General features: G+C 44.8%; 1 protein-coding gene across 7 annotated transcripts in view; it reads right to left on the reverse strand.

The window, feature by feature from the left end:
* LOC139234909 (A disintegrin and metalloproteinase with thrombospondin motifs 14) overlaps nucleotides 1-27,131 on the reverse strand; it is a 244,455-nt gene that overhangs the window by 94,235 nt on the left and 123,089 nt on the right. The gene's annotated exons all lie outside the window — the stretch shown is intronic.

The raw sequence follows: 27,131 nt of genomic DNA on the forward strand, positions 1-27,131 counted from the left end.
AAAACTTTATTCAATGTTTTAATAAGATTTGTATTAGATGATACAAAATACTGAAGATGCAGGAACTCTGAAATAAAAACAGAAGATACTAAAAACACTCAGGTCATGTAACATCTGCCAAAATAGAATATGGAGAAAATAATTATTTACGTCCAGTTTATAGCTTCTTAGTACAGTATGTTATCAGAAGAATTGAATCACAACTTACCTAACAGAGATGGGGGAAGATAGGCAATGGCTTACAATGTTGTCAAAAAGAGTAGTAAGCCTGAGGATTGGGAGGATTTTAGAATTCAGCAAAGGATGACCAAAAAATTGATAGAGAAAGAAAATAGAATGAGAGCAAACTAGAAAGAGACATAAAAACAGATTGCAAAAGCTTGTATAGGTATGTAAAAAGGAAGAAAGTAAACGTGGGTCCCTTACAGGCAGAGACAGGAAAAATCATTGCGGGACAGGCTCAATGGACCAGATGGTCTTTACCTGTCCGTCATTGTTCGTATGTTCGTATAATGGGGACTAAGGAAATGGCAGTGACATTAAACAAATACTTTATATCTGTCTTCACATTAGAAGATACAAAGAACATTGCAGAAATATGAGGAACCAAGAGTCTAGTGAGAATGAGGAGCTTACACAAATTAGTATTAGTAAATAAGTAGTACTGGAGAAAATAATGGGACTAAAAGCCAACAAATCCTCTGGACCCGATGGCTATATCCTAGGGTTTTTAAAAGAAATGGCCAAAGAGATAGTGGATGCATTGGTTTTGATATTCCAGAATTCCCTAAATTCTAGAACAGTCCCCACAGATTGAAAAGTAGCAAATGTAACCCTTCTATTAAAGAAAGGAGACACAGCGAACAGGGAACTCTGGGCTAGAAATTGTAGAAGATGCTCGTCTGCTTCAGGCAGATCTTAATGTGTTGGAAGACTGGGCTCAAGACTGGAAAATGATGTATAACTTAGATAAGTGCAGTACTATGCGTGCGGGCAGGGCAAATGCTCAACATTCGTACACCCTCCAGGGAAAAGCATTAAAGATGGTGGACACAGAAAGAGATTTGGGCATTCTAGTGCATACATCCTTAAAGGTACATGAATAATGCCATGCAGCGATAGCGAGAGCAAATATGGTGTTGGGGTGTATCCATAGGACAATTAACTATAAGACGAGGCATACTGTTTTGTCCTTTGTACAAGATCTTAGTCAGGCCGCACTTGGAATACTGCGTCCAGTTTTGGTCTCCTCACATGGTGGGTGATATTGAGGCTTTGGAAAGGGTGTAGAAGAGGGCCACTAGACTAATTCCAAGACTAAAATATCTTAGTTATCAAGATAGGCTAAAAGAGTTGGGTCTCTATACCTTAGAGCAGCGTAGACTTATGGGGGATATAATTGAGGTTTATAAGATAATGAAGGGAATAGACAGTGTTCCAGCTGACAGTTTATTTCAATTAAATAGATTAGGCAGGACCAGGGGTCACAAATTTAAGTTGTATAGGGCTAGATCTAGGTTAGATGTCAGGAGGTGGTTCTTTTCCCAGAGAATAGTAGACCTCTGGAACAAGCTGCCATTTCACATGGTGGATGCAGACTCGCTGAATTCCTTCAAGCGAAAGCTGGATTTGTTTCTGGATGTGGCGGCGATCACCTCTTACAGAAGGTAGGTACTGCAAGATATTTAATGGCCAGAGTGATCTACTGGACTAGTTTCGATCGCCTCGATGGGTCAAAGAGGAATTTCCAAATTTTTTTTTCCAAATTGGCCTGGGGTTTTTTTCTGTTTTGTTACCTCTCCCAGGAGATCACATGGTTTCAGGTGGGGTGGAGTGCATATGTTGTGATACACAAGATATCGCAATTTTGTGGGACAGGCTCAATGGATCAGATGGTCTTTACTGTCCGTCACTGTTCGTATGTTCGTATCCACTTTGGTCCAAAAAATAGAAAATCTGACTATTTTAAATGGTGAGAAATTGGGAAATGATGGTATTCAGAGGGACCTGGGTGTCCTTGTATATGAATCACTGAAAGTTAACATGCAGGTACAGCAAGCAATTAGAAAAGCAAATGGTATGTTAGCCTGTATTACAAAGTGGATTGGAGTACAAAATTGAAGAAGTCTTACTGCAATTATATAGGGCCTTCGTGAGACCACACCTGGAGTATTGTGCATAGTTTTAGTCTCCTTACCCAAGGAAGGATATATATGCCTTTGACTAATTCCTGAGTTTGGGGGGGGGGGGGGGGGTGTTGTCCATAAGAATTAAGAGCAGGAGGCGGCCATTCAATATGGCTAATCTTCGGCCTCAACTCCACTTTCCCACCCGATCCCCATATCCCTTGATTCCCCTAGTCCACAAATCGTTCAGCCTTGAATATACTCAACGACTCAGAATCCACAGCCCTTTCTGATAGAGAATTCCAAAGATTCTGAGTGAAAAAATTCCTCCTGATCTCAGTCTTAAATGGTCACCCCTTATCCTGAGACTATGTCCCCTAATTCTAGACTCTCCAGCTAGGGGAAACATCTCGGCATCTACCCTCTCAATCCCCCTCAGAATCTTATGTTTGAATGAGATCACCTCTTATAAACTCCAAAGAGTATAGGTCCAATCTATTCAATCTCCCCTCATTAGGACAACCCTCTCATCCCAGGGATCAATCTAGTCAACCTTTCTTGCACCAGCTCTAAGGCATGTATGTCCTTTCTCGCACCAGCTCTAAGGCATGTATGTCCTTTCTCAGATAAGACCAAAACTTATTGGGGCTGAAATTGCCCCTTCCCTTAAGGCCCGTTACCGCCAGAAATCGGTGGTCATGCTGCGAAGTGCAATGGCGCCGATTTTTCGTTTAGCCACATTTTGAAAATTCTGCTCCTGCAATATCCCGGCGGTGACCCACTCCCCCCTGCCACCACTCCACTGCTGCCGATCCATCCTAAGAGCGTGCACCGTCGATGTCCCTCCGCCCCCGCCGATGGCGAAATTCCGCCGAAAAAATCTTGCTCCCGCAATGCATTGCCAAAAGCAGCTTTTTCTGCCGGTGCAGTGAGGTTGTAGTCCTTCTAAAATGATGCTGCGACTCCCATTAAAGGAGTGGACCTACTGCCGCTGTCACCATGTTTTTTTTGTCAGCCGACAATTATGCTCCCAACAGGCAGCCTGGCACAAACCCTCCCTGGTGGCCCAATGGACCGAACTTAAGATTCGCGCAGGTTCTCCTCTTTAAGTGAAGGAGAGCTGTGGTGACGCGGTCACTCGCCCACTCCCAACTTCCGCCCCTCTAGAGTGCGAACTCTGACAATTTGGAAAGATAGACAAGGGAAAGGAGGTGGGGCAGCTCTGATAATAAAGGATGATATTAGGGCAGTTGTGAGAGACGATATTGGCTCTAATGAACAAAATATTGAATCATTGTGGGTGGAGATTAGAGGTAGTAAGGGGAAAAAGTCACTGGTGGGCATAGTTTATAGGCCCCCAAATAATAACTTCACGGTGGGGCGGACAATAATCAAGGGAATAATGTAGGCATGTGAAAAAGGAACAGCAGTAATCATGGGGGATTTTAACCTACATATCGATTGGTCAAATCAAATCGCACGGGGTAGCCTTGAGGAGGAATTCATAGAATGCATACGGGATTGTTTCTTAGAACAGTATGTTAGGGAACCTACAAGGGAGCAAGCTATCTTAGATCTGGTCCTGTGTAATGAGACAGGAATAATAAACGATCTCCTAGTAAAAGATCCTCTCGGAATGAGTGATCACAGTATGGTTGAATTTGTAATACAGATTGAGGGTGAGGAAGTTGTGTCTCAAACGAGCGTACTATGATTAAACAAAGGGGACTACAGTGGGATGAGGGCAGAGTTGGCTAAAGTAGACTGGGAACACAGACTAAACGGTGGCACAATTGAGGAACAGTGGAGGACTTTTTAAGGAGTTCTTTCATAGTGCTCAACAAAAATATATTCCAGTGAAAAAGAAGGGCGGAAAGCGAAGGGATAACCAGCCGTGGATAACCAAAGAAATAAAGGAGAGTATGAAATTAAAAACCAATGCGTATAAGGTGGCCAAGGTTAGTGGGAAGCTAGAAGATTGGGAAAATTTTAAACGATAGCAAAGAATGACTAAGAAAGCAATAAAGAAAGGAATGATAGATTATGAAAGTAAACTTGCGCAAAACATAAAAACAGATAGTAAAAGCTTTTACCGATATATAAAACGGAAAAGAATGACTAAAGTAAATGTTGGTCCCTTAGAATATGAGAAGGGGGATTTAATAATGGGAAATGTGGAAATGGCTGAGACCTTAAACAATTATTTTGCTTCAGTCTTCACAGTGGAAGACACAAAAACCATGAAAGATTGCTGGTCACGGGAATGTGGGAAGGAAGGACCTTGAGATAATCACTATCACTAGGGGGGTAGTGCTGGACAGGCTAATGGGACTCAAGGTAGACAAGTCCCCTGGTCCTGATGAAATGCATCCCAGGGTATTAGAAGAGATGGCGGAAGTTATAGCAGATGCATTCGTTATAATCTACCAAAATTTTCTGGACTCTGGGGAGGTACCAGCGGATTGCAAAGCAGCTAATGTAACGCCTCTGTTTAAAAAAAGGAGGCAGACAAAAGGCAGGTAACTATCTGTAGTGGGAAAAATGCTTGAAGCTATCATTAAGGAAGAAATAGCGGGACATCTAGATAGGAATAGTGCAATCAAGCAGACGCAACATGGATTCATGAAGGGGAAATCATGTTTATCTAATTTACTGGAATTCTTTGAGGATATAATGAGCATGGTGGATAGAGGTGTACCGATGGATGTGGTGCATTTAGATTTCCAAAAGGCATTCGATAAGGTGCCACACAAAATGTTACTGCAGAAGATAAAGGACGCGGAGTCAGAGGAAATGTATTAGCATGGATCGAGAATTGGCTGGCTAACAGAAAGCAGAGAGTCGGGATAAATGAGTCCTTTTCGGGTTGGAAATCGGTGGTTAGTGGTGTGCCACAGGGATCGGTGCTGGGACCACAACTGTTTACAATATACATAGATGACCTGGAAGAGGGGACAGAGTGTAGTGTAACAAAATTTGCAGATGACACAAAGATTAGTGGGAAAGCGGGTTGTGTAGAGGACACACAGAGGCTGCAAAGAGATTTAGATAGGTTAAGCGAATGGGCCAAGGTGTGGCAGATGGAATACAATGTCGGAAAATGTGAGGTCATCCACCTTGGGGAAAAAAAACACAGTAAAAGGGAATATTATTTGAATGGGGAGAAATTACAACATGCTGTGGTGCAGAGGGACCTGGGGGTCCTTGTGAATGAATCCCAAAAAGTTAGTTTGCAGGTAATCTGAAATGGAATGTTGGCCTTCATTGCGAGAGGGATGGAGTACAAAAGCAGGGAAGTCCTGCTGCAATTGTACAGGGTATTGGTGAGGCCGCACTTGGAGTACTGCGTGCAGTTTTGGTAACCTTACTTAAGGAAGGATATACTGACTTTGGAGCGGGTACAGAGACGATTCAGTAGGCTGATTCCAGAGATGAGTGGGTTACCTTATGATGATAGATTGAGTAGACTGGGTCTTTACTCGTTGGAGTTCAGAAGGATGAGGGGTGATCTTATAGAAACATTTAAAATAATGAAAGGGATAGACAAGATAGAGGCAGAAAGGTTGTTTCCACTGGTAGGGGAGACTAGAACTAGGGGGCACAGCCTCAAAATACAGGGGAGCCAATTTAAAAGAGTTGAGAAGGAATTTCTTCTCCCAGAGGCTTGTGAATCTGTGGAATTCTCTGCCCAAGGAAGCAGTTGAGGCTAGCTCATTGAATGGATTCAAATCACAAATAGATAAGATTTTTAACCAATAAGGTAATTAAGGGTTATGGGGAGCGGGCGGGTAAGTGGAGCTGAGTCCACGGCCAGATCAGCCATGATCTTGTTGAATGGCGGAGCAGGATCGAGGGGCTAGATGGCCTACTCCTGTTCCTAATTCTTATGTTCTTATGTTCCGCTCACTGCCGCATATCAGCCCCCCATTATAACTGACCTCTGGTCCAACGGAAAAAAGTCAAAGAATGGAATTTCGCTCAAGAGGCCACCGCATCCACCGCGCTGGTAAAAACACGAGAAATACGTTAGGTTAGAAATACGTTTCCAGTGGTGGGCAATTTTGGCCCCATTCTGTTTTTCTATTCTTTCTACCACAGTGAATAACCTCATATTTCCTCACATTAGACTCCATCAGTCACCTTACTGTCCCTCACCGCTCTATCCCTTTGCAGGCTCTTTGTGACCTCCTCACACCTTCCTTTCCCACCTAGCTTTGTATCATCAGCAAACTTGGATACAATGCACTCGATACCTTCATCTCAGTCATTAATATAGTTGTAAATAGCTGAGATCCAAGCACTGATCCTTGCGGCATCCGACTAATTACAGCGACCAGTTTATCCCAACTCTCTGTTTCCTGTCCGTTAACCAATCCTCTATCCATGCTAATATATTATTCCAACCCCATGAGCGCTCATCTTGCATAGCAACCTTTTATGCGGCACCTTATCAAATGCCTTTTGGAAATCCAAATATACTACATCTACTGGTTCCCCATTATCTATCCTGCTAGTTACATTCTCAAAAACTCTAATAAATTTGTTAAACACTATTTTCCTTTCATAAAAGCATGCTGACTTTGCCAAATCATATTATGATTTTCTAAGTACTTTGGCCCCAAGTTTCCACACGCGGCAAAACTGGCGCCCCTCCGAGCTGGGCGCCTGTTTTTCGTGCGGAAAACGGCACCTGAAAAAAAACGCGCTATTCTCGAGCACCTTGCAGCTCGATGTCTGCTTGGCGTGGCGCAGAGGGGGCGGAGCCTACCACTCACGCCGATTTTGTAAGTGGGAGGGGGCGGGTACCATTTAAATTAGTTTTTTTCGTGCCGGCAACCCTGCGCGTGCGCGTTGGAGCATTTGCGCACGCGCAGTGTGAAGTAAACATTGGCACTCGGCCATTTTAGAAAGTGCTGCAGAAAACGTGAAGATTTGTTCTTGGACCCCTGCAAAGGCTTGTATTTTAATTTTCTTGATATTTCTGTGTGTGAGGGAGTGCTTTTAGCAGCACTGCTGAATAAATCACTTGCTGAAATCAGTGAGTTCAGCTTTTCACTGCTAAACTTGCAGAACCCGTGCCTGCAAATTAAGGACTGTGTTTGGAGAAAAAAAAGTGCCAATTCAACTTTGCAATGGATCAACGTCCACCAAGAACAAAGAATTTCTTACATGAGGAAGTTGAGATATTAGTGAACGTAATTGAGCAGAGATGGCAGGAGCTAGATACCAGCAACAGAGGTCGCATAAAAGTGCCACCAAAAGAAATGAAGAAACGCTGGAACCAAGTTGCAGAAGATTACTGCGCAGTGGTGCATACCAGGAGATCTGGAAGTCAGTGTAAAAAGAAATGGCACGACCTTGGTCAAGTAGTTAGTGTAAGTAATATTTCCCATTTTTAATTTAATCGTAATTGTAAGCTGGCTATCTGTATGTCCCACCTTGCAGACTGACACACTCTGTAAAAAGTTATATTTTACTCTTTGCAGAAGAAATTGGCCCACAACAAAAGGGAGACAACTCGGACAGGAGGAGGCGTGCCCAATCTGCATCCACTGGAGGCAACTCGGACAGGAGGAGGCGTGCCCAATCTGCATCCACTGACACCTTTGGAACAAAGGGTAGCTGCTATGATGAGTCGGACATGGAGTAAAGCAATCGGTACAGCACAAGCTGGGCCCGCACGTGAGGAAGAGAGTAAGTCCTGAAAATGCATTGTGGCCCTTTAAATCAACCTGCTGCCTGGCCTGCTATGTGTGAGAGTACTCATGCCACCCACCCGGCCCCCTCCCTTGCTGTTAAGCATTTGACTGTTCTGATGTATTTTGCAGAACATGATGATGATGATGACGGCGCTGCTGCTGCCAACCCTGAGGATCCTGAGAGTACACAAGGACCAGTACAACCAGCTGCGGACGATCCAGACTGGATGATGGCAGCGATGACTGAACTGTCTGCAGGGGGGGAGCTTCCAATGTAATGTTTATGAGCCCCCCATCAAGGGGCATCAGAGTTTCAACCCCTAGCATAGGTCTTGGTCCCACCATCCATGGTTTCGCTTCCGATGTTGCGGGTCCCTGTGGTGCTGCTGGTATAATGCAGCTTTCTACAGTCACTGCACTACCGTCCCAGTCTGCGCCTCCCTCTCGCATAGGTTCTGGTTCCACCTACTCTGGTTTCGATTCCGACGCTTCGGGTCCCAGTGTTGCTGCTGATATCATGGAGCAGTTTACACCCATTCGTCCAATATCCCAGCCCACGGCTCGCACTCGAGTGCTGCCGTCTGCAACACAGAGCATCCCACCATTCCAGCCTGGAACATAGAGCATCCCACCGTCCGTGCCCGCGCCTCCCAGTGTAGTGGTGCCACGAGGCAGACCCAGGCAGAGGAGGAGATTGGAGACACGCTCTCCTGAGATGCAGCGTGCAACAGATGCGGCTGAGGTTGTGGCACTGGGTATGGAGACCAATGAGCTTACCCGATCACTCATTGGTGGTGTCAATGCAGTGGGTGAAGAGTTGACGGCTCTGACGGGAGAAATAGCAGTAATGACACGGGAACTTAGGGAGGGAATGTCCGAGGGAGTGCAATCGACGGCACAGGCCATCAGGGAGGGCATACAAATTACGGCACAGGCCATCAGGGAGGGCATGCAAGTGTCGGCACAGGCCGTCAGGGAGGGCCTGGTTGAGGTAGCTGCTGCAATAAGGGCACACAGCCCAGCCAATCAAATGACACCCCCATGAGGAAGTGAACATTCACTGAGATATGGATATGGTCGCAGCCTTTCTTTGCTGCTTTTGTTCTTGTTCTTGATGTAGCAGCGTTTTTCAAATTGAAATTGTTTTGTAAGTTTTGTTACGTTACAACTTATAAGGGATCTTATGGTTTTTAAGTGATCTTATAGTGTAAATGCTCTCACATTTTTTTGTGTCTTATTTAATTTTGCACCTAAAAAGTGATCCTGAAGTTTAAGTGTTCTTCAGAGTGTAAGATTTTTCAAATTGAAATTGTTTTGTAAGTTTTGTAACTTTACAACTTATAAGTGATCTCAGAGTTTTCAAGTGATCTTATAGTGCAAATGCTTGCACATTCTGTAAATTATTTAATTTTGCATCTAAAAAGTGATCTTGAAGTGTAAGTGATCTTAGAGTGTAAGATTTTTGACATAGAAAGTGTTTTGTAACTTTACAAGTTTATAAGTGATCTTCAAGAGTCATATTAAAAAGTATAGTTTGATACAACAAATATTTTATTAGAGTGACGTTAACTTTTCAATAAAATATTTTTTCATTAAAACTGTTTCATGTTCCATTAACACAACACAACGTAGGAACAACTGCAAACCATTGCATAATATGTGGTGTTGACAATGCAGCACCCATTCTGCAAATTTAAATATAAAACTGTCTATGTGGCTGCCTCTCCCTGTCCAAATGGCCTCAGTCCCCCTCACAGCTCGAAGGCTGCTGCTGTATCTTTGGCTGCCGGCCAGCCACTGACACCGCTCCTAAAGCCCCTCCCGTCGGGACCGACGCCACACCACACCGCTGTCTGAAAGACCTGCAGCTCAAGTGGAATGTTGCTTGCTGCCTGCCTGCCCCTCCCGTCGGGACCGACGCCACAACGCACCGCTGTCTGATAGGCCTGCAGCTCAAGTGGAACGCTGCTTGCTGCCTGCCTGCCCCTCCCATCGGGAACGATGCCACAATGCACCGCTGTCTGAAAGGCCTGCAGCTCAACTGGAACGCTGCTTGCTGCCTGCCCCTCCCGTCAGGACCGACGCCCACAACGCACCGCTGTCTGAAAGGCCTGCAGCTCAACTTTCACACAGGTAGGAACATGGTTTATTTAATCTTTTCTTTGCTTATAAATTTTTATTCAGGTTGGATTTATTTGTATAAGTATAACTAAGGATTTATTGTAGAATTTAATGAGTTCCCTTCCCCCCCCTCCCCCCCTCGTTCCCGACGCTTAATTTGCAACCTACGCCTGATTTTTTAATGTGTAGACAAGGTTTTTTCAAGCCTACAAAAATCTTCACTTGCTCCATTCTAAGTTAGTTTGGAGTACGTTTTCACTTTCAAATCAGGCGTCAGTGGCCGGACACGCCCCCTTTTGAAAAAAAAATTCTGTTCAAGTGAAACTGTTCTACCTGACTAGAACTGTAGAAAACTTAAATGTGGAGAATTCCGATTTCTAAGATACTCCGTTCTCCACCAGTTGCTCCTAAAAATCAGGAGCAAATCATGTGGAAACTTGGGGCCTATGTTACCGGCGTTTTCCTGATGACTGATAGCAGGCTAACTGGCCTGTAGTTCCGTTTTCTCTCGCCTTCCTTTCTTGAATAGCGGGGTTACATTTTCTATCTTCCAATTTGCTTGGACTGTTCAAGAATCTAGGATATTTTGGAAGATCACAGCCAATGCATCCACCATCCCTAGAGTTTAGAAGAATGTGCGGTGATCTCATTGAAGCGTATAAAATTCTTAAGGGACTTGACAGGGTAGATGCTGGGAGGATGTTTCTCCTGGCTGGGAAGTCTAGAACCAGGGATCAGAGTTTCAGATTAAGGAGTGAGATGAGGAGACATTTTTTCACTCAAAGGGTTAGGAATCTTTGGAATTCTCTACCCCAGAGGGCTGTGGATGTTCAGTCATTTGGTATATTCAAGACAGATATCGACAGATTTTTGATCCCAAAGGGAACCAAGAGATATGGGGAAGGTGGAGTTGAGATAGAAGATCAGCCATGATCTTACTGAAAGGTGGAGCAGGCTTGAAGGGCCGAATGGCATACTCTTTCTCCTATTTATTATGTTCTTATGATTGGTCACTAATCTGTCTAACTTGTCTTGTAGGCCCATTGTAAAAGCACATTCTTGCAGACGGACATAAAAGAACAGGGCTAGAGATACTGGAAAAGGGGGAGGGGGAACAAGAACGTTTAAAAAAAACAATGTTGTGCTAATGAAAAATATAACATGCAGGCTGCAGCATCAATTATTCTGACTCGTAAACATGCCTCAAACCCACCTCATAATACTCTGTTACATTAGTAACAACGCTAGTCTGCTCTCCAATCTCTCCAATGAGACTGCAAATGCATTGTCAAATAACAGGTAGGCATGTCCTATGCAGCACACGCACTGGGAACTGGTTGAGATTGCCCATTCTAATTTCATGGAGGACCCTAGCTAGCAGAGAGAAATGAAACCCTTGTTCTATTAATCCAAACTGGATTGTCGCCATCACGTCTCGAACTTAAGATCTAGCTTTTCAGAGGGGCTGAGGTTACATTACAAGCCCGAATTCCAGTACAGGGTAGCAGATTTCTTAGCTGGTGAGTTTCTAATATGGTGGCCAAAAACCATTTGAAATTTGATTGGTCGTCTTTCTTACCCTAATTATTAGCAACTGTTGGATACTACGAAATTCAGATTAGAAGATTTATTTTGAAGTTGCTGAAAATTGTGGGAAAAACAAATGCATAAATACTGTTATAGCCTGAGGAAGGATATGCTTTGTATTGTTCCACTAAGAGAATCACACTGATCCATGCTGGCAATCCTCCACAGTGCACACCTTCAGACTGCAGTCCTGGGAATTACAGGCACCAGTGCAGTTCTCAACTCTTCAGTTGATAGAGCAATAGGTGTGGAAAGAGTATGAACTCAAACTGTATGCTTTCCAGAGGGTGAAGTCTCCTAGTTGAAACATTAATGAAGACACAAAAGAAAAAAATATAGGTAAATATATTAAAAGAAAATATCTTTTTAAAATCTGCTTATATTACAAGACTTATTTTTAATATTAGAAATTTTAGTTGAGTAAACAGTTGGAAGCCGAGGATTTAATGTTTTTTTTTAAGTGGCTCGAATGATTCGGTTCTTTTTTCCTATTGGTAGATTTTCTTCACTGTGCATAATTAGAACAATGACTTGAGTCCCTCTACCTAAAGATGCTGGTAATCATAATTGCAAAAAAGTGGCTCTCTCACTCTACTACTTCATTTGTTCTCTTCTCCTCCTTCACTTTTGAGTGTCTCTCTCTAAGAACATAAGAAATAGGAGCTGGAGGAAACATCCTCCCTGCATCTACCCTGACAAGCCCTGTAAAAATGTTGTATGTTAAAATGAGATCGCCTCTCACATCTTCTAAACTCTAGAGAATATAGGTCTAGTTTACTTTCTCCACATCTCATGTCCTCTTCCTTTACTTCATGCTTCATTGATTCAATTCTCATTGTCCATCACTCAGCCATTTTTTACACTCGACCTTCACTTCTCTCTCTCTTCCTGCAGCTTATTTTCTTTTTCACTCTACTCTTTCAAGTATTGGTGGGGCTGGGGCCGGACAAGTCAGGAAGCACTTGGGGCGAGCATGGAAATAAAAATGAAGCACTAATGCTGGGGGAGCAGGTGGGAGGGGGCGGAGATGGAAAGGCCAGGATGCACTCAGGCTGGGTGGTCAAACTGCAAAAGTAATTAGAGCTGTGCTAGTAAACAAACAGGAAGCAGTCAAGTAGTCAGAGTGCGCAAATGAACAGGAAGGTTGAGAAGCACTTTGCAGGCACCAGTGCAGTTCTCAACTCTCTTCCAGTTGATAGAGCAATAGGTGTGGGAAGAGTGTGAGCTAAAACTGTATGCAGGTGAGCAAGCAAGCAAGCCAGCTGGGAAGCACTCAGAGCCAGCAGGAAACCTTCAAAGCCCTGTTCTCTCCTGTTCAAGTCATTCTCAAAGCCCTGTTTTCTCCTTAGCTATAACAGAACTATGTGGCTATATAATTCTTTTGTTCAATGGAGTGGTCTGATGATGGAAGCAAAGTGACAATGTGTTCAATTATTGACTAAATGAGAGAATGTAGGAAAGCCCAGGTGGCCTGAACAGGTCACCTAAACCCAGGTTTGCCCATTAAGAATAAAAATGAAATGAGAATATTCCCGAGAAAGGGTGAAGAGAGTAAGTAACTGGAGAGGAGTCAGTCTTATTCAATTATTAATTTTTAATTGTTAATTATTAATTTTTGCCCTATAGGTGTATGAATCCTGAGGTATGATACCCTATAAGATGAGGCACTTTCAGGCATGGCATCTTTGAAAGACAGGATGTGAAAGATAGGTACAAGGTACAAGAGAAACACAATTGGATACTAGGAAATCTGCAGGATTTGCTTTGATCTTCATTAATCATCTGCAACATGAGCTCATTTGCTCAGTGTTCCAAAATTGAACAGGTAGAAACTCATCTCTTACCGTACTGCTGGTCAAAGAAAGCATTTTGTCTACTGCATTAAAAAAAATTCTGATTAAAGATACACAGATATATAGCTAGTCACTAAAAATATGAATCATATTTGAATCACGGTGTGAATCATAAACCTCTTTAGTCAGGGACAGACTTCAGCTACCTAAATGTAACACTAACACCAAAGCTCTTATGTTTTACGGGAAAAAAAATGATATACACTGACACAGATGGATAGAGCAGCCTGGAACAGCAAACTCAATCATGATGAACATCACTCTCCATCTCCTCTATCAACAGAAAATGCTACCCATTAGTGTGTAAGCTCACTGATTCAACAAGCGCATCTTACAATTGCTGTGTGGGCAAAAGACCACATATACAATCCGTGCATCTGCAGCTCCCCAGAGGGGGAGAATCAGCACCACAAATTTCTGGCTATTACTGGAAAATGCAACTGCAAGGGATTGCTGCCTGCAACGTGGCCTCATTATACAGCGCCTCGCCGAGCGTGGAAATTCGAGCCTCCGCAGGAGCAAACCGCCTTCAGAAACCTTCAAGAAATTTTCCAGAGTCCATTTTCTCTGGCAGCTTGAAAAGTCTGCTTATTCATTATGATATCCATTCGGCACATCAGTCTGCTCCCTGCTCTTACAAAAGGACATCATGATAAGCCAGCTAGCTCTGTCTGCTGTTATTTAGAAGTAAAAGGTACAACTTATAAAAGTATACAGAGTTTTGATATCTTACTTCTAGGCGTGGCCATATTCTTTTAGTTGCTCATATATGAGGATTCTTAAGCAAATATGAATGAGGCAATGTTTTGTTACAATGCACTCTTGCATGGCTGTCACATTTCATTTTGGCATTCAGCAATTTTGAAGTCAAGTGAAAAAACTAATCCCTATGTGCTAAAACTTTGGTTAGAAAAGAAACCACTTGTCCAGCAATTCTCAGCGATTAAACATAGCAATCAGATCAGCTCAGTGAAAAGGAACACTCAACAGTATGCATACTGGAGTGCAGAAAGCTTAAATTCTTCCACCTGCATGGTATTACTGAATGAGGGATGTGAGGGCCAAGCACGTCACAACTGCTTCTAATAATCTTCACACTTTGTTTTAAATGATATGAAATGCATTAATTCAAGGGCCTAATTTGCTTTAAATGATACAGAATACTTCTAATTCAAGGCAACTATTTAAACAGTTAGCAGCCACAGGGAAAATAAATTAATGACTCCTCTATACATTTTAAGGAAAAGAATCAAATGAGGTCAACATAACACAGGTTCCAAGAAAACAGTGTCTAAAAAAAATATTCATTGATTACTCCAACATAAAGGCTTGGGCTGGAAGGTAAACTGCCCTTTATACTATCCACATTGGCAACATGTGACCTTTACACCAATATTGAACACTCAAAAAGTCTGGTTAATAAATATAATCATATCTGAGTATCCCAAGAAGTGAATTCACCACACAGCTACTACGCGGATTGGTACAAACTAGGCAGCAAAAAATAAATATTTTTAAAAACTTGTTAAATAAAATCTTTTTCAGGGAATATGAAATATTTGTGCTTACAAAGGTGATGGCTGGTAAACGGTATAGAGTGTGGCCACTGAACAAGTAGATAATGTTTCTCTTAATAGAATGACAAACCAGAGTCCTGATGACCAAATTAGTAAATTAGTGCGAGAGCGAATACAAGGAGTGTGTGTGTGTGTGACTATGGAAAGAGGGAGTGTGTGTGTGTGTGTGTGTGTGTGTGTGGGGGGAAGAGGGAGTGTGTGTGTGTGGGTGGGGAAAGAGGAGGTGTTATGGGTTTCAGGTGATTTACTTTAAGCTTAATTTTCCAATAATTTATGCAAAACTCATACTTTAGCTGCTAATCAGCAGTGGACAATTTTCATCATCCATATGCACTTCTGGAGAGAAATATCATACTTCCTGCTCATAGTTAGAGTGGAGAGTAAGAGGCAATAAGGAGCCGATAAAGAAATGAACTAAAAATCACTTATTTCAAGGCTGAACAGTGACATGTGAGAATTGTCTGGATGTTTAAAAGACCATTTCAACAACAGCCGGTCTATTTTACTGGAAGTAAAGCACTACTAATTATTTTAGAGTATTTATATTGTTTTGCAGTATATGTATTTTTAGAAACAATTATTTATGTCCAAGAACCATAGATCAATAAACTTCCAAGTAGAAGCAGGCACTTGGTAATTGAAGAATGCTGGTTTCTGACTTTTTCGACATAGCTCTCTGGCTTCAAAACATTATTTGGTATAATGGGCCCAAGTTTCCACACGCGCCTAGAACGGCGCAGTCCCGACCTGGACGCCCGTTTTTCGCGCCACAAAGTGCGCCTAAAAATATCCTCCGTATTCTCCACCTCCCTGCAGGTCCTCTGGCCCTCGGCGCAGCGCAGCACGAGCTGTAGGGGGGCGGAGCCAGGTCCCTGCGCTGAAAACAGTGCCAGGACCTCTGCACATGCGCGCTACAGTGGGCATGCAAGAGCAGTAGCTCCATGCGCACGAAACTGTTTGGGAGGGGCCCGAAGCAAGCAGCCCCTAGCCCTGGCCGAATGGCCTCACTGGGGCTTCGTGAATAAGGCTCCTCCCACGGCCAGCTCCTGCTTCCCCCCGCCGACCAGACCCGACACCCGCTACCCGCCGCCCCCCCTGCCTCCGGACCAGGCCCGACACCCGCTCCCCGCCCCGCCCCGCTCCCCCCTGCCTCCGGACCAGACCCAACACCCGCTCCTGTTCCCGCTCCCCGCCTGGACCCGACCCGCGCTCCTGTTCCCGCTCCCCGCCTGGACCCGACCCGACCCGCGCTCCTGTTCCCGCTCCCCGCCTGGACCCGACCCGCGCCCCGCCCCCCCGACTGGACCCGACCCGACCTGCGCTCCTGTTCCCGCTCCCCGCCTGGACCCGACCCGCGCTCCTGTTCCCACTCTGCCACCCCCGACCCGCGCTCCTGTTCCCGCTCCACCATCCCCCCCACCCCCCCGACTGGACCCAAGCTCCTGTTCCCGCTCCCCGCCCCCCCGACTGGACCCGACCCGCGCTCCTGTTCCCGCTCCGCCCCCCCCCCCCCGACTGGACCCGGCCCGACCCGCGCTCCTGTTCCCGCTCTGCCACCCCGATCCGCGCTCCTGTTCCCGCTCCACCACCCCCCGACTGGACCCGAGCTCCTGTTCCCGCTCCCCCGACTGGACCCGACCCGCGCTCCTGTTCCCGCTCCCCCCCCCCCCCCCCGACTGGACCCGAGCTCCTGTTCCCGCTCCCCACCCCCCCGACTGGACCCGACCCGAGCTCCTGTTCCCGCTCCCCGCCTGGACCCGTACCGCGCTCCTGTTCCCGCTCCGTCCCCCCCTCCCCCCCGACTGGACCCGACCCGCGCTACTGTTCCCGCTCCCCACCCCCCCGACTGGACCCGACTCGACCCGCGCTCCTGTTCCCGCTCCCCCCCCCCCCCGACTGGACCCGACCCGACCCGCACTCCTGTTCCCGCTCCCCGCACCCCCCCCGACTGGACCTGCTCCCGGACTGGATCCGACCCGACCTTCCCCTCACTCCCTCTCTCTACCTCCCTCCCTCTCCCTCTCCCTCCCTCTCCCCCTCCCTCCCTCTCTCCCGCATCCTCCCTCTCTCTCTCTCTCCCTCCCTCTCTCCCGCATCCTCCCTCTCTCTCTCCCTCCCTCCCTCCCCCCCCGACCCGAACCGAACCTCCCCAACCCAACGCCACCTACCTGTAAATCTGGTTCTGGGGACGGGCCCTGCCCGAAGTCTCCGGCCGGCCCGTTCAGCCTTCGGTTCCGAAAGGCCTGCCTGAAGCACTTTCACACAGGTAGGAAGATGGTTTATTTAATCTTTTCTTTGCTTATAAATGTTTATTCAGGTTGGATTTATTTGTATAATATTTGTACAAGTATAAATAAGGATTTATTATAGAATTTAATGACTTCCCTTCCCCCCCCCACCTCGTTCTGGACGCCTAATTTGTAACCTGCGCCTGATTTTTTAATGTGTAGAACAGGTTTTTTCAGTTCTACAAAAATCTTCACTTGCTCCATTCTACTTTAGTTTGGAGTACGCTTTCACTGTGGAAACTTTCAAATCAGGCGTCAGTGGCCGGACACGCCCCCTTTTGAAGAAAGAATTCTGTTCCAAAGTAGAACTGTTCTACCTGACTAGAACTGCAGAAAAAAAAATGTGGAGAATTGCGATTTCTAAGACAGTTCGTTCTCTACCAGTTGCTCCTAAAAATCAGGTGCAAATCATGTGGAAACTTGGGCCCAATGGGTCTACATTTTCTAATTGTGTCCACAAATCCACTTTTGTACTGGCTACTGAAGCAAGTGACAAAAAAAATGGATTTATTAGAATGCTTGAAACCGAGATGGCAGATCTCTTCAAAGAACTTTATTCCAAAAGGCCCTCTCTAAAGGGAATGGTGGTTCAAGACATAGGAAGTCAACAATACATAACTCCCGATTGCAAACTCTGACAAGTCAGAAATCTCCAATTTGGTTCCACATCCCATCTTAGCTATGGTATGTAGACTGTAGCCAATGGTATAGACAGTTAGAGTAGAGCATTATTAGGTAGATTTATCATCGAATGACTGTTTGGGGTGAGGGGGGAAATTACTGGGTGCAGTTATAGTGTCAATGCTGAATTGCAGCAAAACATTTTCCACTTTCTGAATTCTCTGCCTCAGAGAGCTGTGGAGGCTGGGTCATTGAATATATTTAAGGCGGAAATAGACAGATTTTTGAGCGATAAGGGAATAAAGGGTTATAGGGATTGGACAGGGAAGTACAGCTGAGTCCATGATTGGATCAGCCATGATCTTATTAAATGGCAGGGCAGGCTCGAAGGACCAAATGGCCTACTCTTGCTCCTATTTCTTATGTTCGCGGCAACACAAAAATCAAAACAGTATAAATCCAGAGTCAGGTCCTGATCTGACTCTGAAATACAATAATGCAAGACCATTCCTCGGATAGCATTCCCAAGTGTAACTTGAGCGCAGTGTCATGCCAGTCACATGGAGTCTGCAGTGTTTGGAGAAAATGGATGCTTCTATCCGCACTCTCAAAACAATCAAAATTTGGCGTCTATAGCAGAGGACGTGTGTGCGTGTGGATATGTTCACTATTGGCCGCAGGAATGCGGTTCTAGCTAGCCACTACAAATCAGGCGCTGCTAGCTGCAAATTGATGATGTAGCTAGCTACCTGTCGCAAACCGAAAGCATAGTACAATTGAAGCCAAAGCTTGCAGTGGGAAAACCACACGGTCTTCCCTAATTTCTGTTGGATGAGAGCCATAGCTTCAGTTGAGTTCTCATATCTTTTCAATGAAGACAGCTGTAGAGTAAATCACGCTTAAATGACAAAGGAATAACAACATTACAAAGTATTAAATAAGCTCCGTGCACTCCAAATTAGTGAATGAGTAGAAAGACACAAACTGTATACAGTCTACTTCACTTAATTCAAAGTCACTTAACTTATTTGAGTTACTTAATTTGAAATATTTGATACGAATTTTTCTAAAGCACTACACTCCTTCTATTCAGTATTATTTACATTGTCCAGTAATTCAAATTAAACAATGTGTATATGGACTGTCAAATGGCATTTGATAAAGTATCACATATTAGGCTCATTAGCAAAACTGAAGCCCATGGGATAAAAGGGGCAGTACAGGTTGCACCTCTCCAGTCCAGCACCCTTGGAACCTGACTGGTGCCAGACCAAAGAATTTTCCGGACCATGGGAGGTCACGCCGACCCCAACGTTGTCAGCAGTAGCCTAGACTTACCGGGTACTGCTGACAACGACCTGGCCGCGTTCTGTGCATACGCTGCGCAGGAGCCTACTGCACAGCATTTCTCAGGCCCGGCTTTGGCACCTCAGTCAGCCGCCAAGCACCTCACTCCCTCTCTGCGCCGACCCGACCAAGGAAGGAACACCGGAGAAAAAAGGAGCAGCAAATCCCAGGACACAGCGCGGGTTGTGGCCCCTGCTGGGAATGATGCCGGATCAGAGAGTCCAGGATTGGAGAGCTACAATCTGTAGTAGCATGGATACAAAATTGGCTAAGGGATAGAAAACTTGTGGTGAATGGCTGTTTTTCCAGACAAGAGAGAGGTATACAGTGGTGTTTCCCAGGATTCAGTATGAGAGCTACTGTTTTTGATATACATCAATGTCTTGGACTTAGGGGTACAGGGCACAATTTTGAAATTTGCAGATAACATGAAACTTAGAAGTGTAATAAACAGTGAGGAAGATAGTAATATACTTCAAGAGCACACAGGCAGGCTGGGTGGGTATATCACAAATAAAATTCAATGCACAAAAGTTTGAGGTGATCATTCTTCCTACCAGAATGTGAGACACAAAATACAAACTGAATGGTATAATTTTTAAAAGGAGGTGCAAGAACAGAGAGACCTGGGAGGTGTTTGTGCACAAATCTTTGAACAGATTAACAAAACAGTTAATAAACAATATGGCATCCTGGGCTTGAAAGATAGAGACACAGGGCCCAAATTTCCCCATGAGTTGCACCGTTTTTTTTGGTGTAACTTGATTTTTCTGGTGTATCTTTTTAGTTGCAAATATGGCCATTTAATTTGCACCAGTGTAAGTGAGTTGGTTAGGTTTTTTTGTTAGGTCAATTTTTTTTTCCGAAAGGGGGCATTCCCAGCCACTTACACCATTTATGCCAATTTGGCCAGAAAAAAGTTGTACTAAACTAACTTAGGGCAGCGTATGTGTCCACTTTTGTCCGCACAGAAAGACCTAACTTACAGTTAAGGAATCGGCGCATTTCAAGCACCACCAAGCACCAAACAAAGCACAAAACGTAATAAGCAATTAATTAACAAATAAAATAGAAGGAACCCTGCACTTAAAGCACCAAGACCAAAGTAATAAGCAATCAATAAATAATAAATAAAAAAATAGAAGGAACCCTGCAGCTAGAGCACCAAAATCAATCAGTAAATAATAAAAAATAGAATTCCTACCTTAGGGAACGCAGCGGGCCGCCGATGAGGGAGCCCATTCGTCCAGGGCTAGGGATGGCATGCTTCGGCCCCTCCCACAACCTGCAGCGCGTGTTTGCCGAAACAGCCTGCCAGGAGCTACTGCACATGTGCACTGACTCTAGCGCGCATGTGCAGAGGTCCCAGCACTGTTTTCAGCGCCGGGACCTAGCTCCGCCCCCCTCTCTTTCTTCTGCACCATGCCAGCTCCACAGACGGCCCGAGAATCGGCCATGATCGCACGGATTTTTTTTGGCGCTACTTCTGATGTAAAACGTCGGCGGGGGGCTTGGAGGTTCGCCGAAAAAACCGGAGGGCCAAATTTGGGCCCATAGAGTACACAAGCCAGGAAGTTATGCTAAACCTATATAAAACAATATTATGGAGCCAGCTTCAGTATTGTGTCCAATTCTGGGCACCACAATTCAGGAAGAATGTGCAGGCTTTGGAGAAGGTACAGAAGATATTTACTAGAATGGTTCCAGGGATGTGGGTTTAGTTATGTGGATAGACTGGAGAAGCTGGGGCTGTTCTCCTTAGAGCAGAGAAGGCCAAGAGGAGATTTGATAAAGGAGTTTAAAATCATGAAGGGTTTAGGTGGAGTAACTAAAGAGAAACTGTTTTGAATGGCTGAAGGGTCGATAACCAGAGGGCACAGATTTAAGATGATTTGCAAAAGAACCAGAGGCAACAAAACCAAAGGCAACGTGAGGAAAAGCTTTTTTACGCAACGAGCGGCTATGATTTGGAATGCACTGCACGATAGGGTAACGGAAATAGATTCAATAGTAACTTTCAAAAGAGAATTGGGTAAATACTTGAAGGAGAAAAAATTGCAGGGCTATGGAGAAAGAGTGGGGAAGTGGGACTAAATGGATTTCTCTTCGAAGGAGCCAGCACAGACTCGATGGGCTGAATGACCTCCTTCTGTGCTGTACTAGTCTATGAATCTATATGATTGTTTTGCACAAAAAATAATTTTGAACTATTAGGAGCAGACTATTTTGAGGAAACCTACTCTCAGGATGAAGAAGACTTTAGATGATGAAGGTGGGTTATCTAACTTCTTTCATTTATTTTCTGCACATCAAGATATGACCTAAGTAGTGCGATAGATATAGGTGGGCTGTTTAGAATTATTTGTTTAATTTGATCACAGAGAGCTACACAAAGATTTTTTATTCTATTAACATAGTGCATCCAAGAACACTAGAAACATGGTCCCTGTGAAATCTGCACTTGACCTTTAAAGGATGTGGCACCGGTTTAAATTTCAGTAACATAATCTCTTGCGACAGATGATACTAAAAACAATTTTAGGCAAAAATCTGAATGTGGCCTATAGATAGCCTTATCTGAATGCCAAAGAAAATATAATTCATTCATTATATAGCTTAAAGCTCACTGACTCAACATGTAGGAACCAGAGCCAATATGACTGTTTTGAGACTGTAAAGACTTAATGACACATGATGATGGAATACACATACATGTGTGGAGAACAGGATTAAGATCTTATGCTAGTATTGAATGTCTGACAAAATACCAGAGCTTCTCGTAAACCTCTAGATCATGGGATATTCCTTTCTGCAGAGGTATGGCAAGCTGGAAAAGGCATCAGATGAATTTTAAAGGAGTTCTGGTCAAGATTGATATTCTGACGATCTTGTTTTTTTCTCTATTCTTTGATCAGAGTTTATGGAAATAAAGTGATTATTCTGGAACCATAAATCAAATCTCTACCATTTGCTATTAAATGCCTTTGGAGTGGAAAAATATTTTGGATGCCAAGAAAATGTCACTGCTGAGCTTAAGAAGTCGTCAGCTGGCACCCTACATCTTTCAAAAGCGGGTCTGAGAGGAACCATGACAGGCTGGATGTGATGAAGAGCTGGAGGTCATTGATGTTCAGCTCTTGCAAATCCAATACCAAGTTGTCGTTACTAAGTACAGGATTGTCAGACTTTCTAGCACTTCCTCAGGATCAACATTCTATTTGAATAGAATGAATATCCCTCAAGAAGTGCAGCTCAATAGTGAGCATAAAAGAACAGCAGGATCATACACCCTTGGTTCACAATACTTGGAAACTAATACCCCATCCCTTGAGAAGGCATCAATGTAGCAGGAAATTGAATTTTAGCTCCTCTTGGACTTAATGGTCTCCAAGCATGTTCAAGGGTCCACTGAATCAGTCAATTTTCACATTTTTAGAAATCTATGTGAGCAAAATGCTTCTCTTATAATGGGCTCAAAGGGTCTTGTGTCTAAAATCAAAAATATAATTGCTACAAAAGCTCTAAGGACCACAGATAATTTATTTTTGTAATGTTTTTTCTCATTGTTAGGGTGGATAATTCCTGCTCGATGGTTCTTAAGTGACTCAGTGAGGCACGAGACATTGGCAACCAAGCACCTATGATAAAGTCTGAATTAAATCAAGATTTAAAATAAAAAAATCATTGCTTCTCTAATACCTGGACTTGTTAGACTATGAAAATTGCCACGTATCGTAGGAGGAGCAGATGAACCAGCCATCTAAAATAGGGTAGACGTACGCGTGCTGCAGGCAAAGAAAGACTGTCGCCACTGACAGGCACTTCATGAATAGTCTGGCTGTCAGGCCAAAAGGGACGATGCTGGTGATTTCCCCTTTCCCCCATTGAACAATCCATCTATCCTAGTACATATTCAAATGAAGTTCTAGTTTTCTTCTCAATCATTTTGTTTCTTACTTGCTCCTCTTCCCAGGATTCCTCCATGTCATACTCCATTCCTGAAATCAGATGGCGAGCTTGTCCTCAGGCCTCAGAAAAGTGTGAGATATCTGCACAAGTTGGCCTACCTTTTAATTTTCCTAGTCAGTGATGACTAGGAACTCAGTGCACAGGGAACCACATGGATGGTTCCACATCCCCTCACTGGCAACGCAAAATAGAAATTTGAATGATTCCTAATGTGAGAATGTTTCAGCTCCATTAAACATTTAAGAGTACAACTGACAGGTTAGAAAATTCATTGTATTTTAATATGTAATGTGAAAACAAAACTTTTAAACAATGCTATATAGAAGATATGAATAGATTTTAGTGAACTTCAAAATAATTAAGCTATAGAATGGCATTCTGCAAAGAAAGGCAATCAAACTATGCAGGCCTGGCCAGCTATGATTTATATTTGTAAACCCTGATCAGAATAACACACACAGTTTGGATTTCATAAGTCTACGTTTAGTGATGCTGAATTTCTGCATGGAGTTGAGATCACGTGGAACCTGGTGGTTCAGTGTGATGTACTCGTAAGTAAAGCAGTGGGAAAATATTTTGTCTTTTTTAATATAAAACTAACCTTAAAAAAGAAAATGCTGCTGAAGCAAAAAAAAATTATAACTGGTGAAAAATGTTCCTTGGAGGGGTTAAGGGAGTTTTTGCATTTGAATCACAAAACCCATGAAAAGGTGAAAGTTTTATATTGACGATCAATTTCAGAGATGTGTTGGCTAGCTGGAACAAAGTAAACTTTTGTTGTGCTAACTTTGATGTTTGCCAATAAAAATGTAGAATGGACAGCACCCATCTGGCAGAGTTGAACTTATTTGAGGTTTTATAGGCACGCACAAGAACACCCCAAGGCTATTTTGTTTGGGGCTACCTTGAAATACAATTTTGCTTCAACTTTAAAGTAGATATATTTTCAGTGTGGAGCAAGCTGTTTACAAAGGTCAGCTTAAAGTGTTGTGAAAGAAGCTCAAAGAAATTGAATAATTATAGACATACAACTCCTGAAGCTACTGCACCTGTGGTACATCGAAGTGTTTACATGTACCAGTCATTGCTGCAAACGTTTTACTGACATTAACATCTCACCATCTTATAGCATAATATTCGATTCATCCTGAGCAATTCCACAGGAGACTCACTAGTATGGAAATAAATTTTAGTTACAGCTAGCCAACGGTAGATCTTATATCTTGCAAGCCAGATAGCCGGGGCTGTAATTTGTAATCCTGGGATGAAGTATCAAGACAGGAACAAACCACACAAGACAGGCAACCGAAGAGGCCATTCAGGCCCATCAAGCTTCCTCAGCCCACATGTAATCACGGTGGACTCTCCCATTTCACTCTCCCGGTGGGGGAGAGAGGAGTTAGATATCAATACTCATGACTGCTCCTTCAAAGATGGAAAAATAAAACTCTTCCTACTATCTCCCACAAACATCCTCCCTTCCCAGCAAAGAAATTATTGTAGATTATTCTACAGGGCGCAGTTTAAAAAACAATCTGGAAATAAAAAGCTGGTGCCAGTAAAAGTGACCGTGAAGCTGTTGGATCGTCGGAAAAACTCAACTGGTTCACTCATGTCTTTCTGGGAAGGAAAGCTGCCATCCCTATATATGGCTCCAGTCTCATACCGATGTGATGAACTCTAAAATGCCCATGAAGTGGCCTTGTGAGCCACTCAGTCGTATCAAAACCACTAGAAGGCCCACCATTACCATCTGAGGGCAATTAGGGACAGGCAATAAATGCCAGCCTGCCACATCCCAAGAATGAATTTAAAAAAAAAATCAACATCTCATTTAATGGTCACTTCCAGTCTCATTCACCCAACTCCTTTTTAAATTAAATCAGTTTAGGCCAAGTTGATTTTAATGACTTAATCACAAGGGGAAGATAGATATTCCTCCTAGTGATAAGAATATTGCCTAATTTACCAATATTTATCTTGTGGGAATGTTAACTAATGCCTAAAGTAATCCGCTGCTAAAGAAGAGATGTATGAGAGTAATTAAGGGCAGGTCAATGTTTTGAACTATCGGTCTGATCATTTTTCACTGGTCAGTAGAGATAAAGCCAACCGGAAACACACCACAGACGAGATTTAAATGGCCTGTCACCTCTCTGGCACATCCGTCATTAGCAAGGCATATGGGGAAAGGGTGCCCCCAAAAAAGTACTTTTTGTCATTGCAATTTGATCTGATTTTTTATACTTAACCCCGAAATATACAGGGTACACTGCCAGGACGTTTGAAAATTTTAGTCCAGGACTGTCATTGGAAAATTTACTGCAGAGAATGTCTTGTTACTGTCTGTAAATCTAGGAAATCTAGGTCCTGACACGGTCAAATCCCAACCTTGCCAGGGATGCCCATATCCTGCAAATGATTTTTTTAAATATGCAAATAAGTTACATGTACCCATTACTAATCTATATATGTTGCACGACTTGAACTTGAAATATGTAAAACAATTTAAATGAAAGAAAAATGCATTACTTTGCTCCACACCTCCCCTCTCTGTCTCCTCAGTCCATATCCCATACCCACCAAATATAAGATGGCTCAGTTGCATTGGGCCCAAGTTTCGAGCCGCGCCTAGAACGGCGCAGTCCTGACCTGGACGCCCATTTTTCGTGCCACAAAGTGCGCCTAAAAAAACACCTCCAGATTCTCCACCTCCCTGCAGGTCCTCTGGCCCTCGGCGCAGCGCAGCACAAGCTGTAGGGGGCGGAGCCAGGTCCCTGCGCTGAAAACAGTGCTGGGACCTCTGCACATGCGCGCTACAGTGGGCGCACAAGTGCACTAGCTCCAGGCGCCCGAAACTGTGTGGGAGGGGCCCGAAGCACGCAGCCCCTAGCCCTGGCCGAATGGCCTCACTGGGGCTGCATGAATAAGGCTCCTCCCAAGGCCAGCTCCTGCTTCCTCCCGACCCGACTCGACTCCCGCTTCCCGCCCCCAGACCGGACCCAACACCGACCCGACTCCCGCTCCCCCCCCCCCCGCCTCCGGACTGGACCGACTCCCGCTTCCCCCCCCGACCCGACTCCCGCTCCGCTCCCCCCCGGGACCCGACTCCCGCTCCCCCCACCCCGACCCGACTCCCACTTCCCCACCCTCCCCCCCCCGCCCCCGGACCGGACCCGACCCGAATCCTGCTTCCCCCCACTGCCCGGACTGGATCCGATCTGACCTCCCTCTCCCTCCCTCCCCCCGACCCGACCCAACGCCACCTACCTGTAAAGGCCCTGCTCGTTCAGCCTCCCTCCCCTCCCCCCCGCCATCTCCTTCCCCCCCTTCCCCCCCCTTCTTCTCCCCCTCTCCCTCTCCCCACCCTCCCCCCCATCCTCCCTTTCCCCCCCATCCTCCCTCCCCCCCCCCTCCTCCCTCTCCCTCTCCCCCCCCCCCTCCTCCCTCTCCCTCTCCCCCCCCTCCTCCCTCTCCCTCTCCCCCCCCCTCCTCCCTCTCCCTCTCCCTCTCCCCCCCCCTCCTCCCTCTCCCTCTCCCCCCCCTCCTCCCTCTCCCTCTCCCCCCCCCTCTCCCTCTCCCCCCCCTCCCTCTCCCTCTCCCCCCCCTCCTCCCTCTCCCCCCCCTCCCTCTCCCTCTCCCCCCACCCCCCCTCCCTCTCCCTCTGCTCCCCCCCCTCGCTGTCAGAAACACAGACACTGACAGACAGAGAATGAGACACACACACAGACAGACAGAGAGATGGAGACACTGACAGAGACACACTGGGGGTGGGGGGGGGGGCATCCCAGCACGCTGTTGGAGGGCTCCCGGTGCTGCAGTCGGTAAGTAGAAAATGTTTTATTTATTGATTTAAAAAAAAAATTATTTATTAATTTTTTTGGATTGATTTATTGGTTAATTTATTGATGTATTTATCATTTATTATTGATGATGGCTCTTT

Source organism: Pristiophorus japonicus, chromosome 22 (genome assembly GCF_044704955.1).
Source record: "Pristiophorus japonicus isolate sPriJap1 chromosome 22, sPriJap1.hap1, whole genome shotgun sequence".
Taxonomy (NCBI): Eukaryota; Metazoa; Chordata; class Chondrichthyes; family Pristiophoridae; genus Pristiophorus; species Pristiophorus japonicus.